General features: G+C 39.4%; 1 protein-coding gene and 1 long non-coding RNA gene across 4 annotated transcripts in view; both read left to right on the forward strand.

Moving 5' to 3' along the window:
* Positions 1 to 61: 61 nt before the first annotated feature.
* Positions 62 to 7,055, forward strand: LOC141798335 (uncharacterized). Its single transcript, XR_012599143.1, has 3 exons — positions 62 to 373; positions 1,873 to 1,975; positions 6,909 to 7,055. It is a non-coding gene; the product is annotated as an uncharacterized LOC141798335 (long non-coding RNA).
* A 469-nt stretch (positions 7,056 to 7,524) lies between these two features.
* Positions 7,525 to 16,824, forward strand: part of LOC141809579 (synaptotagmin-2-like) — a 48,240-nt gene continuing 38,940 nt past the window's right edge. The window contains exons 1-2 of one of the 3 annotated variants that reach the window (XM_074696789.1): positions 7,534 to 7,680; positions 7,782 to 7,833. The gene's annotated coding sequence lies outside the window, so the exon portion shown is untranslated. Of the gene's footprint in view, positions 7,834 to 16,824 lie in introns of all 3 variants that reach the window. The other 2 variants (XM_074696706.1, XM_074696954.1) reach the window with 2 other exon arrangements.

The following is a 16,824-nucleotide window of genomic DNA, read 5'->3' on the forward strand; positions in this document are numbered from 1 at the left end:
CATCGTGTTAGCACACAAAATCTTAGCACGTTAGCATTAGGTGACCTCAAATACACCAGATAGGTCTTCAGGCTACGCTAGCTGCATGTCGTGTAGGCCTCATAAATGACAGGCAGCTGGAGTCGAGGAGTTCCCGCGCATCCAACTTCATTGATGGGCCTATGCCTCTTTCATATTGAGCTGTTAAACCACAAACCTGTTGACTCCTGCTCTTTAAATTTATTTTATTGGTTAGTCAAGCTAAATACGACCCGCTTTTGACATGGATTTATGGGATCTTTTGAATGAGTTTTACTCCATCTGGATGTGCGGGTGGGAAATACTTCTCAGGACAAAGGAATCGCCGTTCACGACCGTTACTAAACTTCAGTCGGTAAGTACAAAGCACACGGTTGTGTACATGGATCACTGGGATGCTTTTATGTTGGATTGTGACGCCTAGCTCGGGCATGAACAGCAGCTAGCCGAGCTCGAGCTTGAGTTTTTTTCGTTAAAACACTCTATACTGAAAACGGACAACGCCTAACGTTCCCTAAACGTTAGGGGGAACCAACCGGAAACGTTGTCTTGTGGTTGCACCCTACCTTCACACAACATTGGGTTGGTTGTTTTTTGGTTGTTTTGGTTGATCTTAGAACTGTGAATAACTGTGCTGACAAGTGAGGTTTCTTCTTCATTGATATTTTACACTTAGGCTACTAATTGGTATGTAGCCTGTGCAAAGTGCCTGTTTACGTGACAATGACAGCCTGGAGTGCTATTCAAAATAGGAACTTCCAGACGTTAAAAGTGTAACTAGCCTAAAACTACAGGAACATTCTCATTTAACATCATCAGTTGTATGAAAATGATAATCTAGACATTGCCATGTACACTTTCAGAGTTTGGACCAATGTTTAGTTTTTGGTTTTATTTCCATTTAGCTTTAATATGCGATTTTACAGGAACTAATATTTGATGTGAGCACAATGTGCCTTTAAAACTGTGTCATATTTTTTTTGCAGAAAGTACAGGAAGGCTTTAAATTAAAAAATTAAAGTGGAAAAACACAAAAACAGATACTCAATTTTCCTAAAAGAACACATATCACTCACTTTTTAAGTCCAACCGGCTAATCCACACCAACACACATCAGTACAGTAGGTGGCGCTAACAGAATTTTCAGCTGGTTTGCCATATGCCAAAAACTTGGTTCGAATAAATACGTTGCACTGTGTCCATGTGCCTCTGTCCATGTAGGACATCATCACAGTTTTTGTCTTTAAAAAGAAGGAAAAAATACTTTATCAAACAACGAAGTTTAATGCACATTGGACATGCAGATTCAGATAGAGCAACCAACATTTCCTTGAACTCCAGCTTTCTGACGTCATACTAGTGTGAAGTCTTCCCTCAGAGGCAAAGTGTTGATAATGGGTCCAAATACCAGGCACCAGCCCTGAATTTAGGTGTGGGACAGTAAATGTAGAGTTTGATAATATTCAGTACCTTTGCATTTAATGGGGCTTTGGGGAGAATCTAGAAAAGCTCTTGTTTTTCTGCAATAAAGACTCCATTTCCCATGAGCCCTTGCTCCCCAATGACCATCCACAACACCAGTAGCAGCAGCTGACTTTTGTGCCAGATTTAAGAAGTTTCAATATCTCCCCTCCTCTTGGGAACCAAAAGACGCCAAAGCACCCTCTTTGGAGCCAAAACGTGTGTCTGAGTGCCAGCTGCTGGTTGGGGGAACACGCTGAACTGCCCTCCTGGGTGAAAAAAATCACATGAAACTGCCCACTTGGCTGATTAAAATATAAAAGATTGCCCTCCTGGGTGTCAAAAATGTGTGCTATATGTGTCTTTCTTTCTTTTTTTTCCCTTTTTCTTTAGGCCCCTGTCCAGTTGAGGATCAAGAATATTTGCATGGGGGAGGCAGAGATTGTGATACCAACTTTCAATGGGAACCAAGGGACAACCTAAACCACAACCAAAGGTAACCTTCTGGGAATTTGATCGCAACTTAGAGCTTAACGTAATCAGAACGTTCTTGGAGCCAAAATTTGTTCACAGGGAAGTCTCATGTGCGCTCCTGTCACTCTCATTCCCAGACCAACCAATCAGATCTAGCATCCGTTACACATTTCAATAAAGTAAGAAAAGTAGGGTCAAAATTTGGCTATTGTTAACTGTCTTACACTCACAGTATTTTTAAGTGTCTTTGCACTAATTCCTGTCCTGTTTGATCTACCTTGTGAAAGTTGACGTGTCACAGCTGTGGCATTCACTAAAATAGGATGGTAGCATATTACCTGCGACCTTCTGGACCTGCCATAGGGACGACCATATTAGAGCCATAAACTGCCGACATCACTCGTCTGGTTCTGAACCAGATTTTGGAAGCAAATCGGCTATCGCAGCCATATTAAAAGTGATGAGGGTTTGAGTACAGCTATAGGACGCCCTGTCAGTCACATGAGCAGAGCTGTGCCTCTGATTGGGTGAGCTCGCAACTTTACTATTCTCTAAACTTCACCCCCCTACAGTGTGTGCCAACAGTGAAATTAGCCAGGACAGGAGACATTTTTTGAGCCAGGCTGTAAATACATTAATTTCTACTGTGCTTTTATTTTGGCTAGGTGTACAAGCCAGCCTCAGGCGAACACTTGAGAAACAGCAGGTTCCAACACTTCTGCATTGTCTCATATTCTTAGACCGGAGGTTGCCGCTTGGTCAGAGCAAAGGCAGACTGCAGACGCATCTGGTGTATTTCAGCCGTTTGTCTCAGGTTCGGACAAACATGATCACTCGGTTCATGGAGCAACATGTAGTTCCCTTGAGTGTGGATTTGGCAATTTCAATCTCATCATACGACAAACACTGGATTACAGTTTTTGACAATAAGAGATAAATTGATTAATCTGTTTTCTGTATTTGTATGGCACACTGACGTACATGTTTACCGATAACATTATTTAGTATATTTTTGACTTAAATTCATATTCAAGACTAGTATAGAAGGATAGTGTAAACAGCTAGCATTGGCATTGATGTATTCTGGGCTGATATTGCCCTGTCTTGAGGGTGTTATGATTGTTTCTTGTGTAAATTTATAAAATGGGTGAGGTAGTCAGGAAAAATCCTGTTAATATGTATTATATATTTTTTTCTATTCTATCAATATATACAGGATTTTTTGTTTGAAAATATTAAAATCAGAATTCTTTATAAAAAAAAAATACTTTTTTCAAATTCTTTATTTCAGTCTTTGTTAATAAACTTAATGAGGAAAAAAGTTACCACCTTTCCCCAGCAGAGGGTGAAATGTTTCTCTCTGACTCAAGTGATGTGCATTTTATGGGAAAATATGGCTCCTGATATAGTCTGTAGACATTATCATCATTTAACTTTTTCACATGTTTTGGTTATAAAAAAGCAAACTAAGGATTGTAAATATCGAAGAATCGCAATTTATATCGAATCAGCACCCCAAAAATTATAATAGAATTGAATCGAGGAGTGCATATCATCCCAGCCCTATATTCTACTGCACAAACCTGGCTGAGAGAGCCTCAGGACTGACGTCACATCCTTTCCATTGAACAAACCATGCACAGAACTTACCGACAAAATGTAGTAGAGTCCTCAGGCTGGCGCAATCTGGTGCTATATAGATTTTTGTGTCAATTTGAAGCAGGCACTAACAGCAGGATGTATTTGAGTATGTGCTAATAAGTCTCAGCATGCGTCAACAGGAACCAAAGGTTCGTGATTCCAAACACAAACTGAGGGCAAACTGCAGGCTCTAATTTTACCATGAGCTCATAGCATCTGAGTATCCCTGTGGACGTTTCACCCACTTTGGCATGTAGTATGTCACTCTCTTAATGAGCAGCTAGCATGCCCATTTTCTTTCTAGTTATTCTTTTCACTTTACTAATTTCATTTTATATATTAACCTCATGAAGCTGTTACTTTTATGAAACCAGATCGCTTCAGGCACAAATTTCAGCTCTAAACTCAACATTGAATTATCTCAGTGTCTCAGCATCATCTATTATAGTGTAAAAGTTCAGCACGAGGCAATCACTAAATATCCTCTGGCTGAAAAATTGGAAACTATCAAAACTTTCCCCTCCATCAGCCAGGCCCTCCAGCTGAAACAGAAACAAATGAGCTCAGTGGGATGGAGGGTTCATAAAAAGCCAGGATGCTGTGGTGATGCAGCACCTGTGAGTCATCTGCTGGTGCTGCTCTAATCGTTGGTAATGCACTGAGCACGGCCTGGCTGCTGTTATGTCAAGGGTAACGCCAAAGGCAATGAATTGGTTCATCCACCTTGAAGGGGAGTCTGGCTGCTTTCTGCTGCAGAGGTTTTGGCAACACTCCCAGAAGCTTTAATAAGTGTAATGGTGTGACTGGCACTCACATCGGTGTCCTGTTGTTACTTTTCATTAACAAATGTTGCACGGCTAAATCAGTTGGCGGACTGTTCGAGGACACTTTTGATTTGTCTCGGGATTGGGCAGTTGAGGTGGTATGAGGAAATGATTCAGTTATGTAAAGTTAAAACACAGACTGTATCAATTATGGGTGTGGACACTGTGACGTCGCTTTCTGGTGTGTGGACTGTCTTATTGAAGTGTTGTTCGTCATTTTTCAGCCGCCATGATTGCTTTGGGATACCAGCAGTGACCACGCTAAGGTGGGGGTGACTTCAGAGAGGCATGAGTGCTTTGCTTGTCTCAAGCTATCAAAGCTAAAGAGTCTGCTCGATCTTTAGCTAGCAAATATTCAAGTTGCCTGACTGAGACTTTGTTTGTGGTGATTGTAGTCCAGCGCTGTTTACTTTATAGTCTCAGGAAGAAGCAGAAACATAACTCCCTAGTCTCCAGTCTAAATTTCTGGTGGTATTTCTGCTGCCATATTTATGATGAAAATCTTACCACAATCCTGACTTCCAAGCACAAGCAACCACAGATTTGTCAGTGTTTGTGTTTAAAAGCCAAACTACTATTGTTGTAGTGACGTATAGTCTGCTCTAGTCGACTACACTGAAATAATTGTGAATGTGTTAAATCTGTAGTCTGCTCCAGTCAGGGGTGTATTTAGTCGTTTGGGGGCCCAAGGCAAACCCAGTCAATGGGACCCTTCATGTCCTTGTAACTCATCTTCCTCAGCTAGACTGGCCTTCCCTGGGTCCACTGTCTCTTTCCCAGAATAAAGGCATGAGACAGTGCTAATCTTGTACATGGTGACTTAACGCAACTAAATGCATTTCCTCAAGTTCTGTACTTAAGTGTGATTTTGAAAAAAGTGAATACATAATTTAGTCCACTTTGTCCTGGATTTGAAATCTTTTATGGTCAATTGACAGCTTATTTGTCCCACAGTGAGGAATTTACAGAGTAACAGTAACAAACAAGAAAGTATGAAGTGAAAAACATTACAATATTAAAAAAAATAATTTATTAAAAAAAACATGTAATTATCAAGCACAACATAAAACTGGAAAAAAAAATCTACTGAAAGAGGTGATATTTACAGTTACCATACTTTTTGGTACTATTATTTTAAAGTGAATGTATTTTTATTTGACCCCCTGTCCAGTGAGTTATGTATCCAAAAAAGAGATTTTGTACAATACTGTTTACCACCAACTCAAAAAGTTTGATTTTGAGAAAATTATCCTATTTCCTGGGCTAGATAAAGTCTTTTATTGTTTTCTATTGTTTTTATAATCAACCTCTGCAGTCCAAATAAGTTGCTGAAGATAGGATTTTTAAACTCTTATAAAAAATCAAATTAAGCAATTCATGGATTGTGCCCAGAAAGACTTTTATCTACCCCAAATTTTGCTTTTTTTTATTGATATAAAAATCTGCTATACAACCAGAAAAACTTTTTTTGTACCATGCTGTAAGGCAGTGTAGTTTGGGTGCAAAATCAGATATTTTAACATGGGATTTAATGGGTATAGTCTAAATTTAGGAGCCAACCTCTAGTGGCCACTTAAGGAGTTGCAGTTTTTGGTAAATCCAAGTTGTCATTATTTCTGCATCTTGAGCGAAATGTCTTTCTGACTTGTGTTTCTCAAAGTTTCAGTCAAGCCTCAAAGCTCAGCACCCAATAATGAAAATAATTTTCTCCTATTTGATATTTTAACATTAGAGTCAAGTGGAATGGGCTAAGTTTTGGCACTGTCCTCCAGTGGCCATTTGATGAAGTGCAGTTTTTGGTATTTCCAAGTTGGCATCAACTCTAGGTCTTGGAGATTTCTTCTTGAGTCAAATGTAATTATCACTCTACAGTTTAAAGTCTAACCACTCTTCTGGCTGAATAATGACCCTGAGATCTCCTACCTGATATATTTTTTAAAAACAGCCAGGTTAATAGGATTATATTTTGTGTTTTTATGCTGCTTCACATCTCCTTTTGAAAAACTAAATATTTTACAAACCAGAATAGATTTCCATTAAAAGCCTGCAGTGTTGATGTGAGACAGCTCCCCACTGCTCTCCAGGACATAAAGTGAGGTTTATTGATTTCAGATGGCAGAATGAGACTTCATTAAGTCAATTTAATTAAATGTGAGGAGCTTGTTTGTTGAGTGGGAGGGGCATCAAAGCAGCAGCAGAATATTTTCAGATAGTTTCTAAGAAATCTTCTTTCTTTCTTTTTGTTTCTTCTGCAGATGAGAGAACTCTGAGGCCAAGGCTCATAAAAGATGGATAAATGTTCAGATATTGAGCGACTTGTCTCATCAGCAGGCAGCATCATGTTAGATCCGATGTCCCTCTACAGCATACAGCTTGACTTTAACATTTGATGTTTAATTAGCAGACTCTATAATCTCCTTAATGAGCAGCAGCAGAGATCTGTCACTCCTGCAGCTGATCCCACCTTCTGCTCTGCTTTAAATTATTCAGGAGTTACATGTTAGACGTCTGTAAACAAGCACGAGAGGAGCTGCTTCCCTTTTTATGTTGAATCTGCTGGAGCTTCACATCATCCACTGCTGTAGAAAAAAAAAAAAACAACAACTTCCCAGCTGACTCTATACTGCAGCAAAACCAGCCCGAGCAGACCGGTAACACCCCCTCACCCATCCTCCCCTCTCCTCCTCCTCTTCCTCTTCCTCCTCCTCCCTCTTTCTATCCTCTCTGGTCCTCACACCTCACTGCACACTCAGGTTCCTGCAGAGTTCCTGCAGCAGAGACGCACAGGAACTAAAACAGAGCTCTGTGAGAGCCACTGCAGACTGCTGGTTACCATCTTCACCTCTCCACTCATCGATTCCCCCTGCTCTCACGCCGCCCTCCCTCCTTCCCTCCTTTCCTTTTGCTTCCTCCTTTTTTCCTCCTGCGCCTAATTCTCAAAGCTCAGCACTCCCTGCACTGAGAGGAAAAGTGATAGAGCAAGAAAGGGAAGAAGAGGAGGAGGCGGAGCGGTGCTGTTAGTGCGCCACAGAAAATCTAACCCCCTCCCTTTCTTACCCAATTGATGACAAGCAGGGTTTTTATTGAGTCACTCCTCAGCCAATGAGCGAACATTGCCGGGAAATACAGCAGAGGAACTGCACCGGCTCTGATGCTTGTGCTGATTTCACTGTGTTAGAATAATGTTAATCTGTGAGAGTGTTCCTTTCATCTGAGCACACCTCTGCAGCATCAGGGAAAGTCTTGTTTGCATCTTGGAGAGGTGAAACTGGGACTTAACACCAGCACTGAGATGTCTTTTAAAAGTGGGATGAAGCAAAGTGCAGATTTTTAAAACATTTTCCTTCTTCTCTCCTTCCCGAGGCTCTCCTCTGCGTCCACTCCTCGATCGGGAGGCAGCACATCTCTGTCCAAGGTAAGCTGCATTTCCTCCTCTTCTCCTCCGTCCTGAGCAGCTTCATCAGTTAATGGGTCTGTTCTGCGTGCCGGGCTGTCACAGAGGCACCTAGCCTCATTACACTGCTCTGTCTGAATGAGAGGAGGAGAAAAAAACTCTGCGGAGAGAGAAAAAGAGAATAAATGGCTCAGGGGTAATTAGAGCAGACGGTGTTAGCCTCTTCTTTTAATGCAGAGAGTCTTAAAGTTAAAGCAAATCTGACGGCGATGAACTTTTACAGCATGAAGGTAAATCCTCATGACTGGTGCGTAATGCTGCAGTATAATGTTACAGAGCGAAAAACAAACGCGTGGAACCTGAGATGGGGATTCCTTGCACTGTAAACAGACCACAAAGGAGATTTCATGCCTGATTTTAAGATAAATAAGTAGAAACAGATTACAAAAAAAAGATTTTTTAATTTTTTTAAAATTCATTGCAGTATGAATCTTTCTAAACTTGAACAAAAACCAACATAAATTAGTTTAATTACAAAACATGAGGCTCATTTCCGTTTCTTTCCATCTGTGTTTCATCTCTGAGACATTTTTACAGTCTGTCAGTCTTTAAATGGATGATGAGAGTCATCTCAGTGTTGTACAGTAAAAGCTCTGAGGGAGTGTGCGTGTGTGCATGTGTGTGTGTGTGTGTGTGCAAAGTCAAATCTGCTGAGCTAGCAGGAGTAAGGGCTCCACGTAAGAGTCTGCAGAGCTCACTGTATTTATGGGAAACTGTGTCGCCTTAATGGAGGTAAAACTGTAAGATTTATAAAACAATCGAAACCTTTTCTTTTACAGCTTTTTTGGGGAAATATTACCTGAACAAGCTGTATTCTGAGGTGGTTGTGTCATTAATCTGCATTTTAATATTGCGCATTGGCCTCTGATGGACACTAACTGCTATGTATCTTGAATTTTTGGTAGCTTCCTTTAACCACTCGTACTATTCCTCTGCATCTCGTCTCTTATTGATCAAAAACTATCTTTCAGTAAGTTTCTCTGCTTTCCTCACCCTGCTGTACATCCCTGTTCTGATTATAATGCAGTGGTGTGAACAGATCAGGCGACGCAGTGTCTTCTTTAGTCCCCTGGGATGTTTTGAGTACATGACGGGGACACTCCTGAGTGTGTGTGAGCCAAATGAGGACTTCCTTTTGGCATCAGCAGAGGTGAATCGAGGGGTGTGTAGCTGCAGTATGTCTGTGCTTACACACAGATACACTCATTCTGACTCATGCAGCCTCTCAGTCCTACATAATGCTCTGTGTACCTGCTGTGGTGCAGTTTGTACTGCATTAATGTCGGACAGGTTTGAAGTCAGATGCTTTTTTTTGTATCAGAACAGAAACTGCGCCGTAGGTGTTGAATCTTTAAGATCATAACATCACAGTTCACTTCGTATGTTGTTTCTGATTTTCCCATTTACCAATTAGAGATCATTTTCCTAAAGAACAACAGTCTAAAGTGGTCAGAAGAAATATATGTCAACACAGATTCTCCCTCCCTTTCGATCATTTTGCCTCTAAAGTTGTTTTCTTGCTGAATTTGCTGTAAGCGACGCTTTCTGAGAGGATAAATCACACACCACAGTGTTGCAGTCTGTGCCCAGCGTCTTGTGATGAAGTCAGCGTTACAGTTTTAGATGAGACCGTGTCTTTAGGAGAGCTACAGTCATCTGTTTCCCACAAATGCGACCAACACTCCATGTGGAGTGTTCCAGCAAAGCTAATGCTACGAGGCTAAGATCCTTGGTTTGCTCCTCAGTGAAATATCCACACTGGATGACACACTGCCCTAACATTCAATTTACAAAAAAAGGATCAGCGTTCATTACTTCTAATAACAAATGTTAGCACGTTAGCATTTTAGTGCTCTAAGTAAGGAAAGTACACATTGAATGAGTAGTAATGCATATTAAAAATCCTGACAGGGTGAGTCAAAAGCCCTGATGTTTATTTGTTACCATTATCCAGTTTAATACCCGACTATCAATGACTTTTACTTTACTACTTTATTACTTTTACTTTTTTTTTTCTTCTGCCGTGAGTGAGAACACTACAGATCATTTTTAAAGGGATTTTAGTTTGTTTGATACACATAACTGTGTCCTCTGGTGGTGATTCTACCTATGAAGTTATGATGACAAAAACAGACTGGGAGGGAGGGAATTGTAATTTATTCATTTATTTGATTAGGACAGTGCACATCAATCAACAATTTCGATAAACACGTCATTGCCGGAATTAGCACAATAGCTAAATTTCATCCATTGTCCTAAGGCAGGTAATCAAACAGGAAAAAACAAAATAAAATAACAACACTTTCCACTAGGGATGCACGATATTGGATTTTTGCCGATATCCGATAAGCCGATATATCGAAACCCCTTTTGGCCGATACCAATACCGATAATCACAAGTTTGTTTGTTTTTTTCACTGTAAAGAAAGCCAAGTCTATCCTGTACTGGAATTTATATGTTACTGTTATTGTGACGGTCTTATTTGTTTAAGAAACACACATAAAACAAGACAAAAAACATTTGATTTTCCCATAAATAAGAAATGTATTATTTTTTCAAACTCAAGACATTCAGTATTGAAATACAGAAAAATAATTTCTTTAGATCACATGAACTTTAAATGTACAATGCATTTTTAAACATAACCAAGTTGCATTTGATTATTTTAGAGCTACTGTAACAACCTGGTGACAGACACAGAGCTCTGCAGTGCAAATAAATGAAGTGCTACATTTTATTTAAGGAGCTTATTTTTCAGAAAGAAAATAATAATAATCCTAACTGAATAGCACCTTATTGGCTGTGCATATCGGCAGAAATTTTCATATCTGCAGAAACCGATAAACGTGTTTTTAAGCTTTTATCAGCCGATACCAATATTATGCCGAAAATATCGTGCATCCCTACTTTCCACAAGACATAAGAATAAAAAACATGCAGCTTTAACAAACAAGATTGACACAATGTGTAAACAACAGATAACTAACAATCTATCTAAAAACAGTAAAACATCAAGCTTTCAGTAGCAACATCAGCAGCAATGGAGGAGTAAATGAACATTATTCATAATATTATTAATAATTATTCATAATATTAACATTAATCATAATATTTTATGAACAGCTGCGTTACAACAAAAAAACCAGCAACAAAATTAAAATGAGCTATTCAGACTGAAGCTATTTGTTTCAATATGCTCTGTAACTGGTTTATTTCTGCTCTAAAAACCATCTCTTATGACTTGATATTTAGGTGGTTTCTAGTACTTCTGGAACCAGCCCCAAGTGGTCACTCAATGAACTGCAGTTTTAAAAACTTGTACATTGGCTTCATTTCCCAGGTTTTTCGCTTCAGACAGACAAATTAAAGCTAAGTTTTATTGCTTTTTGTGGTGCATCAAGGGTTAACAGAGTTTTTTATTTTTTTTTAACCAATAATTGATCAGTACTTTGTGCGCTGTTCTGTTTCTGACTTCCTGTCTGGATTGATCTGCTCCCTGAAGCTTGGTGCTTTTCTGTTTGTGGATTCACAGACCAATGATGCCCCTAGATTGCTTTGTGGTGCTTCTTGTGGAAGTGGAAATGAGTGCATTAACTTAGAGTGAGTTCAGCCCATTGGTGTAATGAGCTTGGGGACAGAACATGGTGCTTGAGCCAAAGAGGGGTTGCCTGTGGAGTCCAAACCAATCAGGTCAGCTAACATCACAAACAGATTCTGATTCTGTCAGCAGTCGCTGTCTTACAAACCGTCCAACTGAGTTAGTTTTCCAACTCATTGTTACTCTCCAGCTGTGTAGTGGTCACTTCTGGCTCCAAAGAACGATAGTGGTGAAGGGCAGAGTGCCAGGCTTGAAGCTTTAAGAGGGCAAACCATAAACCGATGTGTAAAGTCACTGACTTTTCTGATTTTCATGCAGTCTTATATTCAGTCTCCTCAACTGGAGTGGGGTAACTCATCGGAAAGCTGCTGACATTTAAGCACTAGACACACGGTTTTTTTTTACCAGCAGGGGGCAGTCATTCAGCCACATCCACAGACATCTGACTGTGTGTAAATATTTCATGGACAGTTTTTTCACTTGTATGTAGGCCTCTTTGAGCTCCTTTAAGTTTCCACATTAAAGCCCCTCCTGAGGAGCGGCGAGCGCGCCTGGAGGACTTCTGCTGCTTGATGGTTCATGAAATGGGATTCTGTGGTGCAGCCTATAATCCTGTCCCCACTAAACTGAGCTCTTCTTTCACGGGCTGTCAGGTACATCGATGAACACAGAGCACACAGTTGATGTTTTCAATTTTTACTCTGCACCCACTAATACTAAAGCCTACAGTGTATGATCCTGGCTCACATCATGACGCCTCGTGATGCGTTTGTGTTGAGACGTTCTGACGTCTGACGGGGATGTCAGGGGAGATGTGTCGTGGACTTTGGAGTGCCCCTCTGAAAGTTGCTGAGCTGATGTCTGTGTTGGTGCTGCAGTGCGTTTTCTGTTGGATGAAAACCATCAGCACAACAACTCTCAGCCCGAGGACACACTACATTTGTTTAACCTGCCTGGAAGAGACGCGTCTCATTAAAAGGCTCAGAAATTGGACCATGAGCTCTTTTTGCTTTAACTGTAATCAATCTGCTGTCAAATGTTGGCAGAGACTGAGCATTTAGTGGATGATTTATAGAGATAATTATAACAGATGTTGATTTTAACTCTTCAGAGGCTTTCTGACAGGAAAAGAGATGCAGCAGGTCAAATACAGGGGCAGATCCAGAGAGGTGACCAAGGGTGACATGGGCCCACCTTTAAATCTGATCAGCTATTTTCCCTGTGAGGTGGGGCTTCCTTTAATTTCAACTGGATAGACTTCTTCCTTTAAATTTTTGGCTTGATCCTAAACTTTCTTAAGAGTTAAATTTAAAAACTATTTATCAAGAATTTAAGATACCAAAAAGAAAACATGCTCTGTTCAAGAGCAACGAATCTACCAGAAAAGTGTTGTAAAAAAAAGTTGGTTTGAACATAAGTCCTGCCTCTAAACTGACCAAATCTACTCTGCAGCGAGGAGAAACATCAGAGGTGATAATTAAGTTGAAGGTAAAACACCAGGAGCCTTGCATACACAAAGGGGTTGTAAACGAGCCAATAAAGATTTAGAGAGAAGCCCTGCAGCAGTTCATTGGTGCACCCACTGATTTTTACTTCTTCAGAGAACAACCAGCAGTTTGTGTGATAATGCATGTTGAGATAATTAAAAGTAGAAACCACAACCATCACACCATCGTTTTATCTTCTCAACATGTAGTTTAACCCATAGACTGTATGAAACATGGACGTAGTCTCGTCGATGTCACCCGTCTGTTTCTGAAATGGAAAATGAAGCAAATTGGCTATAGCGGCCATATTGGTAGTGGCTAGGGCTTTGCCTACAGCCACAGGGCGCCGGCCGTCATGTGACCCTCAGCTGTGCCCTTTACTGGGGGAGCTCATGATCTCAATATCCTCTTAATAGCCGAGTTAGGAAAAAATTCACCCCCCGTACAGTGGGAGCCGGTAGTAACATTAGCGACTCAGACAGGAGACGTTTTTTAGCCAGGCTGTAAATAGGTTAATTTCTGCTTTGAAAAGGGCTTTTTTTTTGGCTTGGTGTGTATGTGACTTCCGGTACTTTTGGCGCCAGCCTCAAGCGAAAACTCGACGAACAGCAGATTTTAGCACTTCAGCATTGTCTCATATTCTGAGACCGGAGGTTGCCGCTTGATTTAACCTTGTAAAACCTAAAAAAAGTAGCCAGAAAATCATAATCCAATGGAACTGGGCCATTTTTTGACCCCCTTAGTATATATATATATATATATATATATATATATATATATATATATACATACTATATACTATATACTATATATATATATATATATATATATATGTGTGTGTGTGTGTGTGTGTGTATATATATATATATATATATATATATATATATATATATATATATATATATATATATATATATATATATATATATGTGTGTGTGTGTGTGTGTGTATATATACATATATACATATATATATATATATATGTGTGTGTGTGTGTGTGTATATATATAGGTTGAATGTTGTGTTTACTAACCACCAACAAACGTTTGAATGAAGTTTTCAAACAAAAATGCATTTTTTTCAATGCTGAAATTACTTTTTTTTTTTAAATGAGTGACAATGTTGATGTTATTCTTATTGCAACTTCTGGAAGATTAGAAATGACTTCTGAAAAAAGAGTATATGGATGATTTCAAGAGCTGTCGTTTTGAAAGTGGACAAAATGCAACTTCAGCGGCCTGTAATGAAATGACAATCCTCAAGGGGTCAAGAACATTTTAAGTGAACTATTTATTATATTGATGAGACAGAAGTCTTTGACAGTCATGTATCAAATTTGATACATGTAGGGTTATAAAGCTAATCCTGACCAACAATAACTAACATGAAAATATTTTGAGTTTAGACCACTGAAAACTTGCATGTTACAATGACTTTTTTTTTTTTTTTACAGTTTTTTTAATCTGGTGATTGATAAACTAAAAAAATAACTAATTAATCAAGAAAACATTTAGTAAATTAATCCACTATACTAATGATTATTGCAGTTTTACAGAGAAAACACATTTTTGAAGACTTTTAGTCAAACACACGTGTCCTCTTTGCATTGCTCTTTGTGTCAAACCTAGAACTAATTTTGGCAGTTTTTCAGTGTGAGTAGTATCAGCTTAGTGTGTTCATGGTTCATAACTCTCCTGTTAAGATTCTCTCTGATCGCCTTTATCATCAGCATCTCAACGCAGCAGAAGAAAGTCTCATAAATCTACTGCACACCACTCTGCACACAGATAAAGTATGCATAATATTATTTCACCTGAGATGAATAATTTATGTGTTTCCACTATTGTAAAAACATATATTACTTTAATGCTCTGGTGTGCCACTTCCCTCAGTCAGGACTCTAGTATGCAGACATCTGTCAGTGACTGGTGCAGCTCAGCCTCTGCATTCCCCCACAGAGGAGGATCGATTCTTTTCAGCAGATCAATCTGAGTGCTGCACAGTGAATTAATTAATATATTTAAAAAACAGGATAAGCAGCAGCAGCACTCAGGAGCCTAGTTTGTATGCTGTAAGTGTGTTTCAGTCCATATGCTGTGATGCTAATTAGCTAAAATCTGGGGATCAAAGAAAATAATCACGTTTTATGTTTGGTAGAGAATTAATAAACAGCAGCCTGTTCAGCCTTTGGGTGACTGCGGTTTAGTGATGGAAAAACTTTGAATTGACTTTACTATTTAACCTAATCCTTTGATTCATGAAGGCTTTACTTACTGCTCCAGAATGAGGAAGAATATTCAGACTGTTTGTGAAACTGTCTTCTATACTAACAGAGTGTGATGATTTGGCTAAAATGTAGTATGAAGGATGTGAAAATGAGCTTAATCTGCAGTATACCAAAAAAATACACAGATGTCCTACTGATTCTGGGAAATTTCTCAATGCACAATGTTGTTGCTTTACTTTACAGATGAGTTAGCATTACAATTACAATACCACAAAACTCATGTTTGATGGTCTGTTAGATCTGGGGTTCCCAAACTTTCCATGCAAAGGCACCTTAACAGTATTTGCTCCTTGCTTGGGACCCCCTTTGGAAACTAACCAACGTTTCAAAATATGTAAAGAAAGGTCAACTTTGAGAATGTATTTTTTAACTTTTATTCTCTTTTTTCAAAAATTATTACACTTGTTTAGGAAATATTAACAAACAAAAGCCAGAATCACACAAGTAGGTTGTTGCAAAAAGGAGAAGGCATTTTGGGGCTATATCAGCCAAGGTGGGATACACCTTTCTTACATGTAGCCAGTAGTTAGACGGAGGAAGAGCCTCAAAGTTCAGTTCAGATTTTTAGATAGATTAATAGCAGGCGCAGATCATGACATCATCATGCCAAAGGTGTGGTCGGTTACAATCAGAAACTTCAGTTTCTGATGATTATGGCACTTTACCTGATGTATGTTTAGGAAAAATGGTTAGGAAAAAAAAATAACAATAATAAGAAGAAGATAGTATTTTTGCTTTTCCTTCATTTTCCTGAGGCCCCCTTGGTGCCCCCTGGCAGCCCCCCACAGGGCCACTGCTCCTACTTTAAAAACCACTGTGCCAGATAAAAGTGAAGTTGTGAGAAAGAAACGCTGGTAAATCTTCTCACCTCCAGTCATTAAAAAGGTCACAGGTACTTGCTTCACTTCTGCAAAAACCACTTATTAACTTTTTCAAACCATAAATCAGTGTGTTTTTTTTCTTTCAGCCTTACTTATGGTTTCCAAAACCAGCAAAGCAACAAAACAAATCAAACAAATGTCCAAAGTAGTGGGCAGTTTGCAGTACATACTTTGTGTGTACATTTCATTGACAAAATATAAGCTAGAATTCCTTCATCTTTTGTTCAGAATCAGCTACTGATTGGCAACTGGCTGGCTGGGCTTCTGTATGATGAATGGATGATCTGTCTGAGGCCGAATCCCTTTTTGATCCACAGTGAAATGAGACAGTCAGCGATCTTGAAGTATAACCCTCCACCGGAGCATCTTCTGAGTTCTAAAATGCACTTGTTGTGGACTGATCCGGAGGTTTTATTGATCCCCAGCGAGTATACTTTTCTTAAAAACGATGAGTGTTGTGTTTAAAGATTCTCTCTCTTTTCACCAATAAGCAGCTACAGCTACAGCTGCGGAGCTTCTCCCCGTCACTCACACTTACAACCTGTCACGTAGTGCGTCCCAAATCGCATACTTCCATACTCAAATACTCAAAATTTTGAGTATACTGCGTCGAAATGAAAAACAGTATGCATAATATGCGAAAATTGAGTATGCAAAAGTACCAGGATGATGTACTCAAATCATCCCGGATTTTGAGT

Source organism: Halichoeres trimaculatus, unplaced genomic scaffold (genome assembly GCF_033239565.1).
Source record: "Halichoeres trimaculatus isolate MK-OKI-2021-1 unplaced genomic scaffold, fHalTri1.1 fHalTri1_scaffold_1, whole genome shotgun sequence".
Taxonomy (NCBI): Eukaryota; Metazoa; Chordata; class Actinopteri; order Labriformes; family Labridae; genus Halichoeres; species Halichoeres trimaculatus.